The sequence below is a fragment of the Periplaneta americana genome, chromosome 9 (genome assembly GCF_040183065.1).
Source record: "Periplaneta americana isolate PAMFEO1 chromosome 9, P.americana_PAMFEO1_priV1, whole genome shotgun sequence".
Lineage (NCBI taxonomy): Eukaryota > Metazoa > Arthropoda > Insecta > Blattodea > Blattidae > Periplaneta > Periplaneta americana.
The window spans coordinates 95,095,043-95,122,202 of NC_091125.1; the positions used below are offsets into that span (position 1 = coordinate 95,095,043).

At 36.5% G+C, this 27,160-nt stretch overlaps 1 protein-coding gene across 3 annotated transcripts in view; it reads right to left on the minus strand.

The window, feature by feature from the left end:
• LOC138706280 (serine/threonine-protein kinase SIK3-like) overlaps positions 1-27,160 on the minus strand; it is a 193,186-nt gene that overhangs the window by 142,442 nt on the left and 23,584 nt on the right. The window contains exon 2 of one of the 3 annotated variants that reach the window (XM_069835381.1): positions 7,376-7,500. The exons of the other annotated variants lie outside the window; for them this stretch is intronic. The gene's annotated coding sequence lies outside the window, so the exon portion shown is untranslated. The remainder of the gene's footprint in view (positions 1-7,375; positions 7,501-27,160) is intronic. 3 annotated transcript variants of the gene reach the window in all.

The window sequence follows — 27,160 nt, forward strand, 5'->3', positions numbered from 1 at the left end:
GCGTCGTATTCTAAGAAGGCATCAATGCCTGGACTCTCGTTACGGATTGGGCTCTGGTTCGACTTGTCATGCCCACTCAGCAACGTGACGAATTTGGGAAGCTTCGGTAGGTAGCGAAATCCGATTTCGAGAACCAACTATAACTATCATTGTGCTGACCACATTACCTTCCTTCTGATTTGATTATCGTTCACCTCTGCCAGTGGCGTACGCAGAATTTTGTCAAAGAAGGGGTCATTATTAAAAGTGTTTACAATTTACATTATCGGTAGACTATATATTAAATTTTAATAATGATGATGATGATGATTATTATTATTATTATTACTATTATTATGTTACGGTATATTTATATTAAACATATGAACTGTCAAATGCACAAAACGTTAAACGTAAAGTCAGAACTCGAACGAACGGGTGAATACCAATCTTAAAATGAGTTTAAAATCGACAATGCACAATATTTAACATCAGCACTGCAGAACTGTCAAAACGACCTTTTTCAATAGGCCTAAGTTTCACAAGTTAAATTTCATATTAAGTCGGCATCATTTTATTACAAGGTCGGTACTAGACGGTAGGTCTTTCTATAATAAAGATAGCATTGCTATAATACGAACGCGCCGCAGCATCAAGCACAGGAATTATATTGAAGGAGCGGTAGGAGGACTACGCCTTATGTCGTTGTAGATTTTGTTACTCTGACAGTGAAACCATAACCTTTAAGAGACAGAGTAAGAAGTGACACAGAGTTCACAGTATTAGTGTAATATTGTACGGGTAAAAAGGGCATTTCTTTGTACTTACATTAACTGTCAATTTTCATGAAAAGTAATATACTGAACATAACGATTAAAAACTTAATAATGCAGTACTTTGATAAGTACGAAGAAGCAGGATTTGAGAATAAAGAAAAAATTACTCTATGCACGAATGCTAGTCTCTACACCGGACACATCTTTGTCTCGCATGATTAATACATTTTTCTATGAAGTCAACAAAGAACACGTTCTTGAACGGAAAATAACCGTGACTTTAAACTGACGTATCACTTACTATACAATGAAAACATACTGACTGTTCTTATCTTCTTGTCTACTTTCAGAATTAGCACATTTAGATACGGATTATTTAACACTAAGTCTTTTATTACTGCGTAAAATGTGCAATGCGGTATTTCGGATGGCACTATTTATTTTTAGCTTCATGGAGCGTGTGAAATGGACAGACAGAATAAGAAACGAAGCTGTGTTGGAAAGAGTGGGTGAAGAAACAATAATGCTGAAACTGATCAGGAAGAGAAAAAGGAATTGGTTAAAGTCACTGGCTCAGAAGAAACTGCCTACTGCCTACGGCATACCGGTACTTATGTTGTAAAAAATAAATTTAGAGATTGTCACGTAAATAAATATTTGCAACATTCCTGTTATAAAAAGAAAATGGTTTTGGTCATACCGTCCTTATGTTGTGTAAAGCGACTTCTCCTACTGGTCAAATTTGATTAACATTCAGTAACTACATGAAATATAATTCTGCTAAAAAATTAAAGGATCTTTGTTTCAAATCATGAATATACAATGGTCGAAAACAAATTCGTTCTTTGTATCACATAAAATAAATCTTAAGTTTGATTAGTGAAATATGTTAGGCCTACTAAAAAGCGAAGTATGCAATGGAGGGAGAAAAGAACTCGCAACCATACCCTAGTCTAGTATTTCCTGGCTTAGTTGCCTCATGAATGATGCCTTACTGGTGTCATGAGTTTCCGATCTGTCTTCTACTTCTACTACTGCTACTGCTCCTATTACTACTCTCGTTAGCAATTAAGACCTATCATCCGGATATAGAAAAGTTACCATGTGATGGTTTACGTACCCTGCCGAGGGCAGTTTTTTCTTAAATGATTAGCGATCACTAGTTCTAAACCTCTACGTAGCTAACTTTTGAGAAATTGTTTCACAACGGTGTGCCTGAGAGTGATGCTGTTTGAAAAGAAAGAAATATGCTTAGAATCTCTCTATTATTTATTTATTTATTAACCATTAATATCTTTTAACATTCATACATGTTGCCGTAAATATAAAAACATTACAAATGATTACAATATGCAAACATATAGGCTACTCTGTGTAAATTTAAGAAGAAAATCATTGATACTTAAATCGTACAATTTGTGAAAGTGAAGTTTCTTACTTTTTTCACAAAGAATGTCTTTTGTGTGCAGTCCAGAAAACAGTCATCTTTTTATATAGACCTACCTGTTGATACATTGTAAATTATTTCACGTAATGTGCGTTGAGTTACCTAGTTTAAGAAAATAAATTACAAACGGACAAATCAGTGGCAACATGATTTTTTATTGTCGTTTCTTTGAACTCAAATGACCATTTTGGCATAGCCTACAGTGTTAAAATCATGCGAGGCTTGTGAATTTACACAGAGAAAAGTATAATTCATTTGACAGACAGCTGCGTAAAGTCACAGCTTTATCAGTCACTGCGTTAAATGTGTGATCAGAAAGTACTGTATGTGCATTTGCATGCAACCGATTTTTATTCGTGCTATGACAATTCTGACTTTGAGACGTTACAAAACTAATAATAATTATTAGTGTTGTGGAATTTAATCGATTAATCGATTGTAGTTGATATTAAATATTATTTTGTTAATACAAACTCATACCAAAAATTTTGACAATATTTCTCTCTCGGAAATTGCTTACTTAAAAGCACAATAGTACTGTTATTTTCTAGCTGTAAACCAGGTAGCGTGGGGAAAATCTTTGCACAAACATTTCAGAAAGAGATGGAGATATGAGGACAGAGACCTAGTCTACCTCTATTGAAAGGTGAAACACAATGCAAAACCCTTATTAAGTTTTATGGTTTTCCAAGAAAACTTCCACCTCGTTGTCAGCTCATCTTCCTAGCATACGAAATACATATTTTTCTGGGATTCATCCCCTCATCCCTTATAAATAGCCATGTCTACACTGTGTGCAAGTGAGAGCGTAACTACCTTCTTCTCTTTCTAAAATCTGGTAATTCGATTACAATAGGGGTCAGTCTTGTTTCGACCGCTATAGTTTTGCAGTTTCAGTTTCTCTACTGAGTTTGTATATGAAGGTTGTGTGTTTAGTTTGATAAAGAAAAAAAAAATCAGTTTTCTGTGGTTTATGAAAAGTGCAAACTCCATTATATCATATGAGAATTTGAGAGGTAAACTCGGTGAAATGTTTGGATTTAAATTGAACGATCGTGGAGAAGTGCTTGATAGAAAAAAATTGTTTTCGTGTTTAGTGATGCAGGAAACATTGTTACTAAACATAGAGCGGCACTTAATTCGGAGCATGTGAATGCACTCACATGTTTAAAATCATGGATGAAGCAGTATTAACTAGGCGAGTCTTCATACCTTTTGTTATTTATGTTTGTCTCAAAAATTCCCGGAGATTTTGATACAATAAATTATAAGCCTCATAATAAATATGTTAGTAAGTAATTAAAGTAGTTGTTTTGTAATATAACGATAAAATATATACAGATATACAATATTAATTTAATACTTATGTTAACACCAAACACAAGTTAAATTTAACAATAATCGATTAAATTCCAATAGTTAATCGATTAAATATTTTGATCGATCAACAGCACTAATAATTATTCATTTGCGCGTTTCTCAAGCGAAACCGGTCCTTTGTGTCCTGGAAACTAAACACTTTAAAACAATGTGAAGTGGAGATCGTAAGACAAACCGGAGGGCCTTGAATTTGGTAAGAAGGGCATAGCGTGGTCAGAAGGCACAGTAACAAACAGTCCTTGGCTCAATGTCATTTACCTGCGCTGATAACGCTCTTATCGAGGCAGGACTGAGATCGGCTCGTGATTCTAACTAATACTTCAAGGCTGTTCGCGGAGGTACAGTCCTCTCAATAGCAATCATATCAGCGGCGTTAATATTTCACTCACCTGAGAGCCAATGGTGGAAGAATAACAGCTCCATTTCATTTTAGCGAGAGAAACAGTACAGCAACTACTTACTGTATTTGAGTTCTAAACCGGAAATTAAGATCCAAGAAAAAGTGAAGTTGGCAGTGTACAATGTTACATGCTTTTAGAGAAAACTGCATCACCTTAAACATCAAAGGTGAAATATGCGGTACAGTCAATAATTTCGTGGATCAGTGATGCAGTGGCTCTGTTATGCACTGCACCGCGAAACGCAATGGATGTACAGGGACATCATTTTATTTTTACTAACACTTTTAATATTAACCTGGCTATACCTTTCTATTAACCATTGAAACAGGAAACACCGTTTGCTCCCCCTTCCACGACTGGAGTTCGATGATACTGGCGTAAAATACAAATCACTTTACTAGGTATAGGAGGGAAGAAAAGTAGTTCATCCATTTATGTAAACTAGGAAATATCGCAATTTTGAGTTTGATAATTTTCATTAGGTTTTTGTTTAATCAAAATACAGTAATGTATTAACACTTAGTGTTTTTACTCACGAATTGATCTATCCATTCGGACGTATTAATTATGCAGTGTATATTGTACTGTTACAGCACATTAGCGTACAATATAGAGAATGAAGTTAAATTGAAAAATAATCATAATATGGATATTTAAACACATTTTTGAAAATGGTGGCCATTCATTTCGATACAGGCTTCAGTTCTTTTGTGCATATTATCACACTATAGACTATTGTACCTAATTCCAATTACCAGTTTCCTCCTTCGTTCTAGTAGCTCATGTTGAAATAATTCAGTACCTACTCTATAAAAGAGTACCTTATGTACTGTAAATTCAATCTTCACTTCTGCCCGATCCGAAAGATAAAATTACTCAGAAATGCTATCTACTGTCCGTTCAAGTGGTTTTGTCGCAAGGTCGTAGAAAAGGGGGGGGGTCATGTGACAGTTAATTACTTAACGAGGCCCTTTTATTTAAGTTATTTTAAACAGTTGTATAATATTACGTAGACGTCCAATTCCTAACAGAAATTTTTCAGAAAAGAGCTAAGACAGCCCAACTACTAGACTTTACAGAGGGGCGAACAGAAGCAGGTGGGGGAAACCAGGATACGACGTAGGCAAACGGACGACAGTACCTGTGCAAAAATGTCATTCAATATTGAAAGCTCTTTCGTGACTGGTAAACGAGAACATATTTCTGGAACGTACTGTACTCGCTAACTCAGTACTGCTTATGCGCCCTCGGCTCTGTGTCGTGAACGGTTGGAAGTTTACTAGTAGAAGGGGTGGGAGTGAAGTACATTCCAAAACTCAGGTACAATAAAAATTGAAGTAAAAATAAAATGATGTCCCTGTACAAATAATATACTGTTCTCCAACCAGGAGATTAACCGCGAAAGGAATGTGCTTACTATTGAGTCATCTATTGGAGCGAAGTAGATAGAGAATATTACCGTTATAACGTCAGCTTAAAAACCATGCGCTCTCCTGCATATGTTATTTCCTGACTGGAGGGATTAAAATACTAAGGGCCATATTCATAGACATTCTTAGCGCGGGCTTCCGATGGATTATCAACGAAGTAACGTTTTTCGAAATTCATAAACCTATGTTATCGATATGATATGATATGAATCCTGTACAAGTAATCAGTCCATAGCCGGGCCTAGTTTAGCACGCTCGTGGCGCGGGCTAGCGAAATGTCTATGCATAACACCCCAGGAGATTAACCGTGATTTAATTTTGTAACTAGAGTAGTATAAGTATGTGTGTATCAGAGTTATCGTTTGTGGTTTGAAAGTCAGCCAATGGAGATGCGTGTACCCACGTGTGTGACCTTATACCATCTTATGACATCAACATTCATTCACAGCATTACCCCGCTGCGTCTCATTCCCCTGAGACTTTCTCCTGGTTGGAGTACAGTATTGGTAATATTGTAATATGAGGAATAATGTGGTAGTTCGTTTTGAGAATTTATTACAATTTTACTGAGCGAGAGGAAGGTCGGTTTTTTGCGTCAACGTCTTAAGAGAATGTTCATGGACAAGTTTCTGCACAAAACCAGTCTTTCTCACGCTCAGTAAAATTGTAATAAATTCTCAAAAAGAATTATAACAATATTGGTCGTATCACAATATTACCACAGTCTAGTATATACAGTCACGAAGTTTATTACGTAGTAAATATGCATTCATAGATAGTTGCTAACCACTAGGATCGCTACTATCGCCTCATTACAGACAATACGAAATAGTACCTGCACAGTCTATTGTACCTAGTACCCTCATAAACTCAAACTTCGTGACTGTATATACTAGACTGTGATATTACCGACCTTTACCCTACACTATTTCTGCATGACAGACGTTGATCTCAGTAGTAACACTTTGGAATCATCGATTTCGACAATTCTGTTTCGGATGGAAGCGAAAATTAATGATTTCCAATTTTCTACTTACATTCTCAGTAAAGTGTTACTAAAAATGGTTTAGCACGTTCTTAGTATTTTGTCCAAGTTTGGTTCGGAAGTGAGTTAATTATATATAACATTTATTTTCTTTCTTTTTTAGTCTGATTAACCTCCCATTTTATCAGGCATACACCACTGCGGATAGGGGAGGAACATTCATTTGATCATACACTAGAAATCTCAGAATTGCGGGTCTCCCTGGTCATGGGATAGGCATTGCGCAGAACCACCGCTGACATATCATAGTACAATCACACAAGACAACGGACAAACATCCAGTCCCATGGACGGAAGGTAAATTTCGTCACTGCCCACGCTGAGAATCGAACCTCGGACTGCTTGGTTTGAAAACGCATGCGCTGTACACAGGACCACAATGGCAGACGATATTTCTTAATGCAGTACTTCCCAAACTATATGTTCAGGTGTCCTACGGCATAGTTTATACATCATTTTATTTCTTTACACTTATTTTCCTTGATATGAGTTTCCTTAACGCGCTAGACATTGTGTACACCGGTTGAAATCAATGCCTGAGATAACAATATGATAAACACATAAGACAGCTCGAGTCACCCAATGCTTATGGAAGGGATCAAGTTTCCTGCTGTGTCTGGTTGTCAATCTTTTGTGGTGTTCATATGATTGGAATGGATGTTTCTCGGTTTACTATACAACAGTGTTTTATGTTATCATGTAGATAAGTGTGTATAAAAAAAGTCTACAGGGAATTTTCCAGGTGTGTAAGTTCTATCTTGTCAAGTTCTGCACAATCTTTTAAAAAATCTACACAGACTAGAAGTGTACCAGAAAAAAGCGTGGAAGGAGGCGACATGTTTTGAAGTAGGAAATCCTAAAACCGAATGATGTAACACTTCGTGTAAGAAATTTTTAAATAAAGTTATGTACTTTACCTTTAATCATTAATGTTTTAACAATTAGTGATGAGTGATGGTCCACGACATTCTTTTGCGACCATGTTGAGGGATGCATGATGGAAGTCGGTATCAATGCTGAATAATGGAAGTGTCGTTTAGTGCTAAGGAAATAAAATGTATATTATTATTATTATTATTATTATTATTATTATTATTATTATTGTTTACTATATTACGAGTATGTAGCCTATTAATTTAAAGCCAAAACAAGTCATTTTCAATAAATACTTTTGTAAGGTCATACATATTAAAAAAATAAAATTACGATTAACTACTAATATACAGTACTGTTGAGTATTTCTTTTCGTCAAGGAGCGCCATGAAAAAAAAATGTTGAGACGCCAAGGACGCCATGAACTAAGTCCGGGAACCTTTATCTTTAAAGACTGGTTCACAATAAACCAGGAACGGAAACGAGAACGGAATTAATGTTAAAATAAATGTATTTAAATGTGAACATTCACAATAGTTAATTGTCTTATTATTTTATGAAATTCTGTAGTACAATAAATTCTAAAACTGTGTTTCTTTAATCAAAAATTTTCTGCCGTTTTGGACCAGAAAATAAAGATTTTTTTGAAGTAACTAAATAGCTAACGAACTTAGATTTCAAACTAGTAATGTTTCATCTTAACAAAAGACCAATTTTCATACATCTGCAGAGAAAATGGGGATTAGACAAGATGTTGTATTTATGCAAGATAATGACCCCAAGCACACCGCTTTCAATACGCGCTTATGGATTCTGTATAACACACCAAATGGAAATGTCCATACAGTCTCCGGACATTAATTCCATTGCGAATTTATGGGAACATCTGAAAAAAAGAATTCATTCAAGGCAAATTTGTAACAAGCAAGACCTGAAATATGCTTTCGAAGAAGAATGGAGACATATCCCTGCTTCAGTAACTTCAGAGTTAGTCGAGTCGATGCCACGCCGTTTGGAAGCCATCTTGAAATACAAAGGACTCCCAACCAAGTATTGAACTCCGAATGTAAGGACAAAAAAAAGCCATAATATGGGACTATATCAATTTTTTTGTTCGTTGATTTTTGTTATTTTTTGTGTTAAAACAGAGGAAACTGCATTTATTTGACTTTGTAGAGTATAATTTATAAGTGCATATTTTTGTTACTGTAACTAATTATATTAATTACTTCTGTCTGTAATATTAAGTGTATCAATACTTTCTACACTCACTGTAAATAATAATTCCACTGAAACGCTGGAGTGAGACCGTAATAGGCCACCCGGCTTAATACGTAATAGGAGAGGAGGAGGAGGAGGAGGAAGAAGAAGAAGAAGAAGAACAACAACAACAACAACAACAACAACAACAACAACAATAATTCATCCATCTGACATTAAATAATTTCTGGGGACATACTGCTTACGTATATAATTTTTTAATCGCTGTATCTTATGTACGAAAGGCAGAATTAAAAAAAAAAGTTTTCACTCTTTTTAATAAATCAATGTTTGTTTCCTAATAAACACTGTTCGAAGTTTTTAATTAAAATGTTTGCAGTTAATGTGAATCATTCCCAGATATCGAGTTTCAACAAAATCCGTTCCATACTTCAGGAACAATCGCAAATGGTGGGCAGGCAGATGGTACACCGAAAATATTTTAGGTTATCAGGAATTCTGAAAACATATTTCCGTAAAAATATCAAAATCGATTTTTTGCAACATTAGAATATTTTCTATTTGTATTTCGCAACACCACATTACTTTCTATTTGTATTTCATATAATGAGAAAGTAAAATTCTTGCAAAAAATATAGGCCACCGAATATTAAACTTCGATCCACTGGTAAGAAAGAAGTCGTTAGCAGAAACTGAGCTATAATATAGTTCCAACGATTATTCAAAGCGAAAGAAGTACTATTATTATATTACACTGATATGCATTTCAAAAAATGTTTTCTGCTACAAGAGAAACAAACAGTGAAGTGCCCTGAATCCGAATCGGCAGGACTATTCATCTGTTCACGTCAGGTTTTTCTGTAATTTTGAAAATAAAATTGAAAAACCTCAAAATTGGTGCAATATTCATGATTTAAAAAAATTAATACGATAATCTAATACACATGACTGCTTTTAGGCATTGAAGGTTGTTGAATCCCAGCCTGTGTTCAGATTTTCTCTATCGCACCAGGTTTTTCTGTAATTTTAGGCAATAACGAAAAACTTCAAAATTTAAACAAGAATTTAAAAAAAAAAACGTCATACGAGGTATATTATTTTTTTAAACATTTTTTAACGCCATAATATAACATTCGAGAGTAAAAAAATTAATTATTAAACCTTAAATTATTAATAAAAATAATTGTTATTACAATAACAACTGTTATTAATAAATATTATTTAATATAATCAATATAATACTATATTATTATATTGCAATAATATTATATATGTTTGTCAGTAAATTTTATTCTTTGCTTCGTAAGTATACACTGCGTTTCAAAAGTCACGCATATTTGTTTGCTACAGCTAAATGGAAATGTTTTTCGAAAAACGCTCGACCCTTTTTCACTAAAACAAACCATTCTTGATATCACTGTTGTGCGAATTGTGAGATCATCGGAAACATTTTTTAAATGACACCGTGTATTTTCTGTATACAATCTGAAAGAGTTTTTTATTCTCCATGGTTACACAAGCTATCAATTGTTTTATACAAAAACTTTGCTATGGTAACAAAATAGATAGTTGGATTTCCTGGTGTTAAGGAAGCTGTTTATTCGTGGAAATTAACAGAAAATAACGATATTATTAAGTGAAAGTGAGAGAATTGAGATTTTAACGATGATTGAAATGGTGACAGGAAACGTACACAAGATGAAGTATGTGCACTTCTCAATTAAACACATCCAAATCGACCTCCTATTTATCGATCTAGGCCTACTGTGAGCAGAATACAAAACAAATTCAATGAAAATGGACATGTGAGAGATGTCCAAAGATCTGGTAGACCATAATCAACTATGAAGAATAAATTGGAGTTGGACATTTTGATAACAGCGAAAGATAATCCACATTCTTCACTTACTGAATTACAATCTACATTTGATGTATCGAGAACAACCATCTGGAGACTGCTGGGCCGTAATAAATATCACCCTTATAAAGTGAAACCCTTGTTAATGGAAGATGACGAAAACAGAAGATTGCAATTCTGTGAGGCAATGACCAACCTCTGCGATAGAGACCCCAATTTCGTATCGAGCTTGCTTTTCCCTGATGAATCTACCTTTTGTCTGAATGGAGAAGTGAACAGACAAAATTGCAGGTACTGGTCAGTATTTAGAATTTTTGCGTTAAAAGTTAATACCAGCCCTTGCCGTTCTTCACCCAAACCTCCAGAATCCAGACTTACCTAATGATTCCATCTGGTATCAGCAAGACGGGGTTCCTCATTATGCTGCTCCTGTATGGCAATATCAGAATGAAGTGTTTCCTAATAGATGGGTCGGAAGAAGAGGATTTTTAGAGTGGCCTGCAAGATCGCCGGATCTTTCCCATCTTGATTATTTTCTATGGGATTATTTGAAATGTAAGGTATTTGCTACGAAGTCTGCTGACATTGATGAGTTGAAAAGAAGAATACGAGTGCAGTGTAGAGAAATACCACCAGCAGTCACTGAAAATGTTAAACAGGAATTTGTCCTGCGTCTTTAACATTGCCAGATCGTAAATGGGCAACTATTTATTTTGTTACCCTAGCAATGTGTGTTGTATAAAACAATTGATAGCTTGTGCAAGCATGTAGAATAATAAAATCTTTCAGATGGTATGCAGAAAAATACAGGGTGTCATTTAAAAGTGTTTCTGATGACGTCATAACTCGTACAACAATGATATCAAGAATGGTTTGTTTTTGTGAAAAAGTGTCTTTTAAAATATACTGTTTGACGTGTACCAGCGTTTTTCGAAAAACATTTCCATTCAGCTTTAGCAGAAAATATGCGTGACTTTTGAAACGCACTATATAACTATCACAGGTATAACAAAATGAGTCGGGACGGGTAACACAGTCGCGAAGTGACATTGTAGAAAACGGAACTTTTGTTCGCAAACTACTTTGCTTCTGCTTTCAAAGAAGCTTAAACACTGATTGAAAAATTAAAAATAAATTAGCCCTACATGTAACTGATTGACAAAACAGGAAGACATATAGTACATAAAAATGGTTATGAAAGAGAAATGCATTACGCAGGTAACGAATACATCTCTATGGTTGATACCTGGATTCATTACCTGCTTTTGGAATTCTGCTCTTTGACGGTGCAGAAGAAATAATTTTATTGCACCACTTAAGAGACTTTATTTTTACAAAATAAACACATTTAAGGCTTATAGCTATCAGTTTCAAGGAACGGCATACGAATAAATGCAGAAATGAAGTATTTTTTTTAAGTTTCTAACAATATTAAGCAAGAAAAATGAAATTTAGGGATACTTTGTTCATAATTTTTAATTTATGTTGTTTTATAACATTTTAGTGATTTCATTATGCCTAAATTACCAGTTTTAACGTAATAATAATAATAATAATAATAATAATAATAATAATAATAATAATAATTTGAACCAATAAATTATTGAGATTTGCGTTAAAATAATGAGTCTAGGAAATTGTATATTTAGTATGTAGAACTACATTTGTTTATAGATCCTTTGTTATATTATTAAGTTTTGTACTTGTGAACTATATCAATAAATCAATCAATCAATCATAATAATAATAATAATAATAATAATAATAATAATTTATCTACGAATATATTATATACTACTTTCAGTATTTAGACATTTTCACTGATTTTCATTTAGACATTTCTAGAAAACTGAACGTGATGAAACGAAGCTAAATATTATGGGCTTTATAAATATCCACAGTGGGGAAATGAAAAATGTAAACAGTTTCTCTGTAACAAAATGGTTGCATAACAGTGTTATCTTTCAACTAATCACGCTAAAGGATACCCTTTTCTTAATTAATACATAGCTTATGTAGTTATGTAATGTAAGATCATACAGACAATTCTTTACTCCTTTCAAACTTATAAAACACACACAATATTGAGAATATCTACAGTCTGGTCTGATTGAGAACTCTTTCCAGATGCGATACCGCATACACAACCACATGATCTCCAGAGCCAAATATGCTTTAGTTGTCGCTTGGAACCGAATTACCTAGACCTATATCGGTTATGAAATGTGTGTAAAACGCACTACGTTCTCTCTGTGGCTAGTCTCTGAAGAATGTTACATTCATTGCACTGAATTTGAATTGAAATAATAAATTTTAATTGTGAAGTTCAGACCTTCTTCGGACAGTTGATTGAACAAACAAACAAAAAATGCATACAAATGTACAATCTTTAAAGAATGTGCGTATATAAATAAGAAAATCAAGCAGAATTAAACTCAAGTGGCTGCATGAGAGTCGGGCAACTGAATGAAACTGATGGTACATGACATGACACATCACTATGTATAAGAACAGAAGTAAACTAAACCGGACCACCCTTACAGGGTCTACCTCAAATAAATACACAATTTCAAGGTCATTCCCAGGCTTTAAGCAAATGTAGATCTTTTGACTCCCCTCCCCAAAGTTTAAAATTGGGTCATACAGGGAGATAATTGTACTGCGGGACTCCGCTCCGCGGATCCCGCGGCATTCGCCGGTAGCTTATCAGCGTCTTCCTTGCATTTCACACGCGCTCCGTTCTACAAGTAATAACCTCCCGTTATTTCCACATTATGAAGACATTCCGATCAGGTTGATTATGGCCATTTAACTTTTACGAAATATAAATCACCATATGGTTGGAGCAAACGAAAACATTCCACGTCCTAGTACCGATATTTCTCTGGGTTTGCAGTCCACTGACCTTCGATGAGCCAGCGAATTTAACAAGATAATAAACTTGTTAACTATGATTTCACTAACTGCTACAGACTGTTTTGACAACAAGTTAGACTGGTGTGAACTTGCTCTACTCGCGTCTTGTTGATGTCATCGTTGTTGTCTGGTCAATCCATATCGTGAATATGAATATAACAAAACTGTTAATAAACTCACGTCGAAACCTCCCCTCAAAATGAGCAGAGAGATCTTCAGAGCAGATAAATAACTACAAAATATAAGCTAACTTAAGGATAAGAGAACCTTGTTGGAATGTCACAACAGAGAGACTAGGTAGTAAGTTGCTATCCGACGGGATTGCCTGTGCTGCCATGTGACTTGTGAGATGACTGTGCAGTCAAAGCGTTAAGCCACATGAATGAACACATTCTATGGAAGGCTGGAGGCTATTCAATTTTTCGATAATCTTTTATCCTAGATCATATGTGATCTGGGCTTTTATTCAAGCTTTAATTTCTGAATATTACAGTCAGTATTGGCAGCTATTTTTTTTTATTCGTGTACTTATTGTAGAGACCTATGTGGGAGGTTTCGACATAAGCTCATTAAAATTCCCGTACAAGATTATAAATCTAACAATGTCCACTTTATATACTATCTACTTTCATTAATATATTTTAATGGCTCTGTAAAAAGTCCACCATTTTGAATACAGTAAGGTATGGACTCTTAACAGGACCATACACAAGATATTTAACCCCTTCAGACCTCAATTTATATTTAAAAAATATTGAAGAAAAAAACTGGTCACAATTATTCTGAGGATCCAAAATTCCCAAATGAAGTCTCCACAGAAAAAATCTGGGAACTATTTTGACCCCTGAGGATCTCAAAATTTTAAATTTTATTTTTAATTCAGGTATATAACTATTTCAAAAATAATATTCTCCATTTCTATCACATTGATTTTTTCAAAATATTTAAAAGTATCGAAGACATTTCAAAAAAAAAAAAAGAAACAATGTATACTATAATGCACATCAGGACTGAAGGGGTTAAAACAGGGTGGAAGGCCGAAGGAGGTAAAACATTTCTTATAAAGTAGTTTACAATGAACTTTAATCAGCTGTTTCAAATGTTTATTGCCCACAGCTGTGGAGAAACGGTTAGCATGCCTGAGTGTGAAACGAGAGTTCAAATCTTGGATTTCCCTCAACCAATTGAAGTGGAATTTCTGGTTAACTTTCGGCGCTGAATCTCGGACTCATGTCCCCGGTAATTTATTTACATGACATTATCATCATATTTTATTTTTTTTTATTTTAGCTTATTTTAAGACGCTTTATCAACATCTTAGGTTATTTAGCTTCTGAATGAGATGAAGGTGATAATGCCGGTGAAATGAGTCCGGGGTCCAGCACTGAAAGTTACCCAGCATTTGGGTTGAGGGAAAACCCCGGAAAAAACCCCAGGTAACTTGCCCCGACAGGGAATCGAACCCGGGCCACCTAGTTTCGCGGCCAGACGCGCTAACCGCTACTCCACAGGTGTGGATCATTTTCATCATTACCACAGCTCAGATTAAGTTGAGGGTGCACCGTGCTGTATTCGTACTACAAGAACGCGACCGTTCGGCGACAAAAATAATTCACAAGCATTCCCCGAGCACCACACTGTTTATTAATTACAATATAAAGTAACACAAAACAAAGCAGATTTAGGAGAACTGAACGGGGACCTGCGGTATTGTATATTACATTGGACTATTTCACAATTTCACTTTCTAACTAGCTTATTTCTTCCTAAACGGGGGGGGGGGAGGGGTTAAATCCCCAAATCCCTCTTGTGCACGGTCGTGGATTCTAATAAATTTAAATCCCCAAATCCCCCTTGCGCACGGTCGTGGATTCTAATAAATTTAAATCCCCAAAATTCCCTTTGTGCACGGTCGTGGATTCTAATAAATTTAAATCCCCAAAATCCCCCTTGTGCACGGTCGTGAATTCTAATAAATAAGTATGTGAAGGATCCAAGATTGAAGATATACGAGAAGTACAAGCAGCACACACTTCACGGTCTATCTATACTCTATTGCATGTTTTAGTGTGTCGAGTTTATGGTTATGGTTTGATGTCAGAGTTTTTAAAAAATAATTTTGAGTCTGCATCCGCAAAGAAGAATATTTACGAATTAAAACTCTTAATAATATTTTTCACTGTAACACGCGTTCAGTTCACACTAATAAATAAACTGATGCAAATCGTAAACAGGAGAGGGAAAACAATTTACATATTCAGTTCACACTAACTGAAAAAAAAAAAACTCTAGACGCTTTTACGTAACTCACGTCTTCCTTTCACACTAACTAATAAACTGAGCAAAATAACATGCGCACTAGAATACAGCCCAAACAGATCGCACTAACAAATAAAATGGAGCAAATAACAGAACATATTTTGAACGCGGGAACGAAGATCAACACGCCAAGAATTAACTGTAATTTACTGCACTATCATGGTGTTAGAGACAATGAGAAAAAGGGATGCAGAAACAGAGGGTGTAAAGTCGCAAAAAGAGAAAGTTGAGAGTAGTCCGATGTCCGAGCTGTCGTTGATAGCTTGGAGGTCTGCTTCCGTAAACAAGCATTATCTCACTCCCACAAGGATTTAATACTCCTCTCTATCCCTTCATATCCTGCACACTAGAAAGTAGTATACCCAGTGCAGAAGACAGATTACTACCTTCATCAGAAGCAACAGCGATCTGTCAAAATAACACCCTTCTCTCAATCAGATGTGAAGCCTTGTCACAGAGGCGACTAAACACAGTAAAATCACATTAAATGAAAGTTAAAATACGGTATAGTAACAAATTAATAACTTACAGAAATACAAAATTACATACGATAGCACTATGCTACACCTATCCTGCGACGCATGCGTGGCGTGCGCCATCATAGGCGATCTGGGTTCGAGTCCCGGTCAGAATAGGATCATAGATACTTGTGGAGAGTCGCCCTCGATAGCGTAGTTGGTATAGCGCTGGCCTTCTATGCTCGAGGTTGCGGGTTCGATCCCGGCGGAGGTCGATGGCATTTAAGTGAGTTTAAATGCGACAGGCTCAAGTCAGTAGATTTACTGGCATGTAAAAGAACTCCTGCGGGACAAAATTCCGGCACAACGGCGGCTCTGATATAACCTCTCCAGTTGCAGAGAGAGAGAGAGATCCTTGTAGCTGATTTCAGAGCCTTGTTTACTCCAGAGCCACGATAGACTGGTAAGTAAGACTTTTGTGGTTCGAATTCTGCCTGGGAAGGAAACTTTATTTTGTTCCTTATTCAAATTTACTCCCAATACTTTTCAATTGCACCGATATTTTACTACTTAATTAACTTATTATTCCCAGAGCATGAATTTTACCAGCTTATTTTCTAATGCCTTTCGAAATGGGCTACGTCGGAAGTCGAAACTACAACGATTTCAAAAGATTACTCGCTATCTTGTGAATGCGGGCGTGGCATGCGCAGTGGCTCATTTCGGGGACTTTTGATTATTCCGTCGGTCCTGTTTTTTTTTTTTTTTGCCATTACTGTACATAACAAGCCACAAACAAAAATGACTGCCGGTCATCAGATACAACATTTTCGTATGCTGATAAGCTTCGGTGCTTATGTGAAGATTTTTACATCATTAATAACTAAATCGAGTTCAAGTAATGCACATTTCTGACCAGAAATAAGATTAGAAATGTTATGCAAAACATTGTATTCATAGTTTTTACGTAAAGGTTAATTTTTAGTCCTACAGAATATATGTTATGATAACAATGATTATTAGAGGAGAAAAATTCGCTCTGGCACCGGGGATCGAACCCGAGTCCTTGGTTCTACGTAGCAACAGTGCATATTATTGTGGAATCCCGGCCACCAAGTCACTCAATTGAGTGCGCTCCTTGTATAATGACAGTTGACTTAATATATGTCAACATATATATGTCGAACTTGGAGTCAGGCCACAAAGGGAAAAACACTAGAGGAGAGGTATTCGATCCGGTGCTGTGGATTGAACTTCGGCGTAGCTCAGTGGTTAGAGCACTTGGTACGTAGAACCAAGGACCCGGGTTCGATCGCCGGCGCCGGAGTGAATTTTTATCCTCTAATAATCATTCATAGTTTTTGTTCAATATTGTTTTAATTTTGTTTTGTACAAGTTTCCCTGTTCCATCTTGCACGCTAGTAAGTTTATGTGCTTCCTTCCATACGTGTAATTTGACTGACTAGTTTTCCCTGAATTTTCTAAGCATTCAAAGCAAGAAGGTAGAATCCATAATTTGACTCAATGTTTTTAACTTACTTTCCATGCCTGGGCCACTCAGAAGATTTTGTAACACACTTATTGAAGTTGCGTCATCGCTATTAAAGGATTTGATCACTTTCTGAATATTAGCGAAGTTGTCGCAATGATCGAAGCAAGAACCACACGGGCGCATTTTCAGTGCGTTGGCATGTTTGTCACGGCCTTAGTGATAAACTGATTAACTTCGATAGTGTTTGAAAACTTTGATAAGAAAATGCACTTCGTGTCCGCGTAGCACAAGCAAGAAGTAGCCTAATCCATAAAACGCTTCACGAAGAGAACAGCAATAGTGATTCAGTAAGTTCAATGTGTAATTACTAAAATGATCTTATCTGATTAAAGAATTATGACAAGTTAAAACGAAGTGGTTTGCAATTATGTAACGGGTTTCTTCTCTAACTTTGCCACACATGATAAACAATGCATCACCACCCATCAGTTACTATATCTTATATACAAACTATGACAAAAGCTCTCTTCAAAATTTATTTCTATGAATCAGTGCTTCTGAATATAATCTAATGTGGCGATTAGCCATCTAACTTTCTCATTTACTTCCAAAGTTGAATTTTGATGCGAGAATGAAAGGACAGTAAATTTTATCTGAAATCCTTTCGTTTAGGGGCAGGTTTCTTTCACGTATCGTAAATTTCATTTTCCTGACGAAGGATGCTACGATAAGGATTACAATGCTCTTAAAAATCCATTACACTCGACCGGAGTTGGATCCGCGAACGTCAGATCCAATGGTGAACGTAAAACAGTAACTGCTAGACTGCCATGGACGAAGATTTAAAGGAAACGCGTTTTCATCAAATCTGATATCGCTTTAGCCCTGTTCACTCTTCTGAACTTTCTTCTAAGCAAGATATGACTGTTTATTCTAAGTAGTTGTTTGCTAGCTTGGTTCTACATTGTGAACTCCCTTAAAATATAAAAAAGAATAATTTCAACAGAAATCAAGATTTATAACTCGGAGGGTTTGCTCACTCAGTTGTAAGCGAGAGAGAAAGAGAGAGAGTGAGAAGGGGGGGGGAGAGCTGTCCTCAGGTCAGTCGACCAAGTTCGCGAATAGCATTGTATCTGACATTGATCATCAGAATCTTGTACACATCAAGGTGATAATATGATTACGACCACCTATATCACTTTATGGATGACAGTAAATGAAAAATGATTAAATTATGGGCACCAAAATGATAGTATTCTATGGTATCATGCTCCAATACCGCCTTTGTTTACAAATGTCATTGAAATCATGAGGACTCCAACTCGGAGGACAATCAATTGTATTTTTTAACAGGCCACTACGCATAATTTTCTTCAACACGGTCTTCAAATGAGACCAAATTCGCTTTTCAAAGAACACCAGACTCACGGAAGCTTGCGTCAGTCTTTCTACCATTCAGCGATGCGACCGAAAGGGATTACACAGTTTCGTCCTAACAGTAACAGCACGATCGCTTTCCTGTCCTAATTAGAGGTACAGAGTAAATTGCAGTACGCAGAATGACGTCAATATTGAACAACACACCATGGCTGAATTCCCACAATCACACTATTGCTTCTAACACTCGATACACCGATACAACTTTGCTGCACTGTTCGAAGTGCAGGGGTTCGCAGAAATAATTCCATACCTGTGGTATCTGAAATTGCGTACATGTCTGCGATGAGATGATATTTCACAAGTTACACTACGAAATAAATATTATTACATATCTGAACAAATCCACGTCACTTTAGTGTATTTGAATAATAATAATAATAATAATAATAATAATAATAATAATAATAATAATAAACTTCTTGTCTATGAGCGTTATCAAAACAATTAGGAGAAATCTCATTGAATTTGAAAGTGATATCACTGTGTGTATGTTCAATACAGACCCCAGATTCCGGAGCTACTTTCTAAAAACAGCCACATTTGTCGCATCAATAAAATTATTTTTACTTCAGAGTACAGGCTTAACTACTGATATATTTTTTTTTAATTTTTATGTTAAATGTTGTTTATGTTCTGAACACACAGTAAGTGTATGTTAATGAAGCGTGTTTTGTTTCATTTTATCTCGCGACTCCCTCAGCTTTTTACACGACCCCACCCCCCCCTGGGGGTCACAACCCCCATTTTGGGAACCACTGTTATAAGGTATTCATGCTAATATCGGTGCTTGCCCTAATATTAAACAAAAGCACAGTGATTTTTCTGTGTTTGGACTGGAAACCAAGATCGATCTTTCATAGTTCATAGCCAATAGGCTTACTGTCCAAATTTCACGAGAGGATCCCTGCGAGGGGAGTATGGTCCTTGCGGAGTGAGAGAAGAGTAAGCCAGTAACTCAGCGTTCTTGAAGAAGAAGGTGGATGGGGTGATGTCATTGGCAGGCTGGGACAAACAAGACTCAGCAATGGCCGGCCGGTTCCGTGTTGGGGGTAGGTTGGAAGAGTGGGGGGAATACTTGCATTCCTTGCTCGGATCTTCTCGTGAAATGCGGACAGTACTACAGCCAGCACCCACCAAAATCACACAATAAACCTTTTCAACGATAAGATAATATAAACAATATGATACGAAATATGCAAGATGCAGAAATGAATTATTTAATTACTGGACATTAGAGGAGAAAACATTAGAAAAGGAATCTTTCATATAATATATTCATTCATTCATTCATAGTGTTCTGCCCAAGGGAGGTCTTTCACTGCAAACCCAGCAATCCCCAGTCTTTTCTATTTTCTGCCTTCCTCTTTGTCTCCTCATATGATCCATATATCTTAATGTCGTTTATCATCTGATATCTTCTAACATGCATATTTTTTTCTTTTATTTGACAATTTTTGTACATTGGTATTATCAATTGTGCTTAAATAATTAACATTACAATAATATTAGACTTGTGGATAGGGGTGACGTCCATTAACGTTCCTCAAATATTATACAGATTTATACACAGGCCTTATCTCATTTAAAGAACGACTAAATTTCGCATTCCGTTACTAGCGTTTGAATACCACGGAAATAAAAAAAAGGGCAGAGAAGAATAAAAGGTGTAGGCCTACTAGAAACGGGAGTATCTTGCAATGGTAGTTGTGGTGAATTGGTAATGGGGGACAATGATGATAGTAATGCCAACGATAAAGTAAATTCTCCATATTATAATTAATTATTATGTTGTAAGTGTTATGATCCTGTTATTCAGTTTCATTCCTATTAAAAAAAAAACATACGAGAATTTTAACTCGTTAAAACCAATTTTTTCAATGCACTTCTATTTCCATCATAGACATAGATGTCGTCAAGTTATATACAGATTCAATCTCAGTGTATGTTAATTTGGGGCTGCCGTACAAACAAAAGTCATTGTAAACAACCTGCGCGTAACAAAGCTATGTTGTCAAGACAAGTCTTCATTGGCGAGTCTCGTTGAGATGATAGCTTTATTAAATGTAACTAAAAGTAGTATTGGGTTTTTCGACCGTACTATAGTTACATCTAGAAAATAGGTCAAATGAACAAGAAAGAACTAGAGCCAGTACCAGGTCCAGAACCAGTGCAAGAACCAGAGCCAATAGAGATTCAAAAATAGTAAAAGAACCAGAACCAGAGTCTGGTCCTTCTGTGCACAAAGACAGCTACTAAATCTAAATACAGCAGATCACTTTGATGTTTAATTTTAATAAAGAATTGTTTGTAACGTATTATCTATCTAAATATGTTATTTTAAGTGAAACTACCGTAAGCAGCACATTCAAAATTTAGGCTCGAAATAATGAAACAATCTTCATGTTATGTACGAGTGTAGTATTGATGTAGCGATAATGAATATTTTACGACAAATGAGACTGAATATTACAAGTACTTGAGTAATTATATGCAAGTTAAAATAAGCAAGACGTGGCAACACGGACTTGTTAGGTATAGGCATATACGACCTATGACCCATGTTTATATTAAGCTGATGGATAGAATAACAAACACTGGATCTGTACGCAACTTTTTAACATGCTAACAAGAACTATATTAAACGAATTAGTGTTGTAGCAAGGCGGCTGGAAGAAGAAGAACCCCCACTACAATTTAGTTTCCGTGTCTTTCTCACGCGCTTCACATCCAATCAAAGTCGTCCGTTTTCATTTCTTCGCGTCTCGCGCGGTTTTGGGACGACCGACCGTAAATCTCGATCCAGAATCCATCTCATCGGATATTGACATACAGAGTTACAGACTTGGCTGCGTGGCACGCTTCTGTCTTAGCAAGCTTTTGTAAACTCCGTGAAAGTGTCGCATTAAGATGTGTGCGTGCGTGTGTGTGTATCTAGCTATCCCTGCAGTGGTTGAGGGGTTTAAACTTTCGGCCTGTCCCGCAGCCGGTCCGGGTTCGAATTCATTTAAAAGTCCCTAGTGACACTTATAGGGAACACGATCGCAATTGGCTTTTCTCGAGGCTCTCACGTTTCCCTGCGTTAGGCATCAAATCATTCCGTCTGATTTCCATTTCATTACAATTTCGTATCATTCCCCGATTGCCAGTTGGCGACGCATGGTGGGAGCTGGACTAGGGAGGAGAGGGGCTGCCTGCTTCGAACATGGAAAATCTTAGTGTAATCGGTTGGTGAGAGTTGGAAATGCGCCTACCTGGAAGGTTAGCACAACAGATCCACTAATTCTCAGAGCTGGGCCGTAGTGACCACTGAACAGTAAACAGCTAACACTCTGGCTCATCCCTGTATTTCAGACATTAGCACCAGGCAGATTTTAACCTCGAATACGAGCATCATATCAATGCCGATCGGAGTAGCCGCAGGGTTAACACACGCAGCCTTAACGCTGTGGGAAAAGCTACGATCGTGAGTTCGAATCCCATGTATGGCATGGATGTTTGACCACCCACCGTTTGTGTGATGTCTTGATTATCTCAGCGGAGGCCAGGTTTCGTACTGGCATCACATTACGGAAGTATCGCAGTCTGTATGTAAGTGTAATGTTTGCGGAAACTTCTTCTGAAGGCCAGGGTCCACAAAGGTAGTAAAGTCTTTGATTAAATGAATGAGTATCGTGATGTGGAAGTCACCACGACGATGATTTCTTCTTAAGTAATTTGGATATAACATTAACAACAAATACACATCGATGTCTGAGGCGAGATTGGAACGCACTACCATGGTCTCAACATAGCTCTAAAATAACTACGTATATTATTTATGAACATTTTATTCGGTAAATGAAAACTTCGTCTACAGAATAACAATGAGACGTCTTTGGTATCAATTGTTAGGTGTGCACGGTGACAGCAAAAGTACACAAAAGATAAAGCAAGAAGTAAAATTGCTCAAGGCCAAATTTTTACATGGTAATGAGAAGGAATAATTAAATGGCGTCTAAGAAAATGCACGACTTATACATGTGTACACATAGCGCTAATTACAGTTTAATTAGATTAATTAGTTTAGAGATCGGCATCCATTTCTACGTAATAACGCTGTTACCTACCTACTTCTCGTACCTAATAAACACAACCAGGATTCTGGATTAATCTTCAGAATGCAATTTGCACGTATTACTCCGGAACACAGGCTATTTTGCGTAGAAATAATATTTATTGCCCATTACGCTTCAGTCAAAGATTCTACGTAAGTTTGATTCTGCATACAAAAACATTTTCAATGGGAAGATATCTTGCATGTGTGCGTATAGGCACTATTCCTGTATGTTACATATATTCTGTATCCTTCAAGAAAGAATATGTTAAGAAAGCCACATTAACTTTTACGGTAATGGCTACTAGATCAGAAAGCATGTACGTGTAGCTATATAAATAATTATAAATGGACGAAGTTTCTCTCTAGAAGGATCAACTTGCGCCTTCCGTCTATTATCAAACCCGCTGAAACACCATACATTCTGTGAGTAATAATAATTATTCGTGAAATGGTAGCAGGAGAAGCAGGAGTGCTCTCAGAAACACACTGAACACAGTTTCTGCTCACCAAAAATTTCATTTGACCTCGCCTAGATTTGAACTCTGGTTTCCGGCGTGAGAAATCGATTCACTTCCCGTAATTACATATTTACAATAAATAAACTGGTATTTTTTTGCATCACAATTCAGTTATCGTTTAAACATAACTTTATACAGAGTAATGTACTTAAAATTACCAGCTTAAATATCTACTATATTTGATATCGACGAGCTGTTTCCGTTAGATTTAAGGACACGATAAGAGTTCAAAAATCTAGCCAATCGAGAATGGATATTAGAAATGATTTTCAGAGAACATGGAGGTTCATTGCCACCCTCACATAATCCTGCCTGCCATCGGTCCCCATCCTAAGCAAGATTAATCCAGTCCCTATCATCATATCCCAACTTCCTCAAATCCGTTTTAATATTATCCTCCCATCTACGTCTCGACCTCCTCAAAGGTCTTTTTCCCTCCGGCCTCCCAACTAACATTCTATATGCATTTCTGGACTCGCCATACTTGCTACATGCCCTGCCCATCTCAAACGTCTGGGTTTAATATTCCTAATAAGACGAAGACCTTGGTCATAGGAAGAAAAATACAGAAGATAAACTTGCGAATTCTAAATGAGGCAGCAGAGCAAGTGGACAGCTCCAAATATTTGAGGTGTACTATAAGCAGTAACATGAGCTGCTCCCACGAAGTCAAGAGGAGGATAGAAATGGCCAAAGAAGCTTTTAATAGAAAAAGGAGCATTTTCTGCGGACTTCTGGAAAAAGAACTAAGGAAGAGACTAGTGAAGTGCTTTGTGTGGAGTGTGGCATTGTATGGGGGCAGAAACATGGACATTACGACGAAGTGAAGAGAAGCGACTAGAAACATTCGAAATGTGGATATGGAGAAGAATGGAACGTCTGAAGTGGACAGACAGAATAAGAAATGAAGTGAAGAAAGAATGATGCTGAAACTGATCAGGAAGAGGAAAAGGATTTGGTTGGGTCAGTGGCTGAGAAGAAACAGGCTACTGAAGGATGCATTGGAAGGAATGGTGAACGGGAGAAGAGTTCGGGGTAGAAGAAGATATCAGATCATAGACGACATTAAGACATATAGATCATATGCGGAAACGAAGAGGAAGGCAGAAAATAGGAAAGATTGGAAAAAGCTGCGTTTGCAGTGAAATACCTGTCCTTGGGCAGGTAACTAAATGAATTAATTATATCAGGTGAAAAATACAATACGTGCAGTTCTGTGTTGTGTAACTTTATCCATTCTCCTGTAACTTCATCCTTCTTAGCCCCAAATATTTTCCTAAGCACCTTATTCTCAAAAACCCTTAACCTATGTTCCTCTCTCAAAGTGAGAGTCCAAGTTTCACAACCATAAAGAACAATCGGTAATAATAACTGTTTTATAAATTCTAACTTTCAGTTTTCTTTAGAGCAGACTGGATGACAAAAGCTTCTCAAACGAATATTAAGTCATTTCCTATATTTATTCTGCGTTTAATTTCATCTCGAGTGTCATTTATATTTGTTACTGTTCCTCCAAGATATTTGAATTCTTCCACCTTTTCAAACAATAAATTTCCAATTTTTATATTTCCATTTCGTACGTACTCTATTCTGGTCACATGTCATAATCATATACTTTGTCTTTTCGGGATTTACTCGTACTTCCAGATGTATCTCTTTACTTGCTTCAAGTAAAATTCTCGTGTTTTCCCTAATAGCATGTGGATTTTCTCCTAACATTCACGTTATCCGCATAAACAAGCAGCTGATGTAACCCGTTAGAGAATGCATATTAATAAGAAAGAAAAAAAGAGTATTTTCAATATTGAGTTTTATTTTTTTAAAGGAGCAATAGCTATAAGTGTAGCCCAAATTAAAGTAAATACAATTAGGATGATAACTGCGTTTACCGTATGTTTCTAACGCAAATAGATAGTTGACGGGATATCGCTATTAAGAACTTCTTTCCTTCAGATGAAATGTCTGTATGGCATAAGAAAAACAATAACAGAAAGTGGTCATGTTATTTTATTTACTGCAATAACAATTAACAGCTCATATCAAAAATATTTAAGTATTTAAGATGGTAGTTTTACGTGTCTCACTTTATTGGTAGATCAGTACTACAGCATGAGATTCTCATTCCACAAACTCGGATTCAATTCCCGCGTTGACTGGAGTGATAAATAATCGTAGTGGACAAGACTGGAGGATTAAGGCTTTTCTAAGCGTTCTTCTCTTACTCTCAACCTATTTCGACGTACGCTTCCTTTCATTTAATAAAATATGGCTTCAAGGTAAAGTGCACGAGTTTCGGTGTTGCAGAGTGAAAACCAGTTACTGCTCCTCTGCACAACATTCACGGCTATGCCCTAGCCGGACAGGGACTTCTAATGAATGATACTGGTGGGTTCAGGATATCTACCTGGTACTGCCGGTAGATAATTAGTGATGTCCCTCGATGTTGGTGTTCGAGAAGAAATGTGTTAGTATTAGATCCTGTTATCTTCTGTGCTGAAAGTCGCCCGTAAGTATCAGTTTTTAACTCCGTCAAATTTCTGTCAAAATCCTGGCAATGCAAATGGAAATTGTGATGGGCAAAGACAACGTAACTGCAGATATAGAGGTGCACCCTTTCCCAACGTCATTAGTTTAGGTGCACTCTTTCCCAACGTCATTAGTTTATCATTTCTCCATAATTCATAACCGTCTTCTCTGGAAATCAACTTCTCTGGATTCATGGGACGAAAGTTATACACGGCAAGTAAATACGGGGAAACTCTAGATTTAGCAACGACAATTTAAGTCTTCGGATATTTCATTTCATTTTCACTTCATTTATTGTATTCCATAAATCTTACATTACCAATGAAGCTTTAAGATGTGAAACAAGTCAAAATTTTACAAGATTACAATTACAATTTTTACAATTTCAATTTTTTACAATTTTTTGGCGAGATGAAGTGAGGCCGAGGATTCGTCAATAGATTACCTGGCATTTGCCTTGTGATTGGGGAAAACCTCGGAAAAAACCCAACCAGGTAATCAGACCAAACGGGGGTGACGTGAAGTGAGGCCGAGGACTCGCCATAGACCACCCGGCATCAGTCTCACGGCTGGGGAAAACCTCCATGCAAGAAAACAACATATAAAAGGATATTAGGCTTTACGTAAGTTTGCTTCCATGCGATCTTTTGACAACTACATATTTCTCCTCACTAGATATGGGAGGGGGTTAGTTGCCAATTGACTGTCACATAAAAATGTAACCTTCTCCTTCGTTCTCTTTGTATTCCCCTTGTTCTCCTTCTGTTCCCCCTTTCCCCTTGTATTCTCTTTGTTCTGCTTGTATTTCCATTGTTCTTCTTGTGTTCCCCTTATTTTCTTTCTACTCCCCTTGTTCTCTTTGTCTTCCTATTCTTCTCTGCAGTTTCAATCGAGACGTTCATCAGCATTCATAGAGGATTTAGTGGAGAGGGGATCATTCTGGATCTCTTCCAATTACGAAAGAGAGTTATTTTATGTCCCGTAA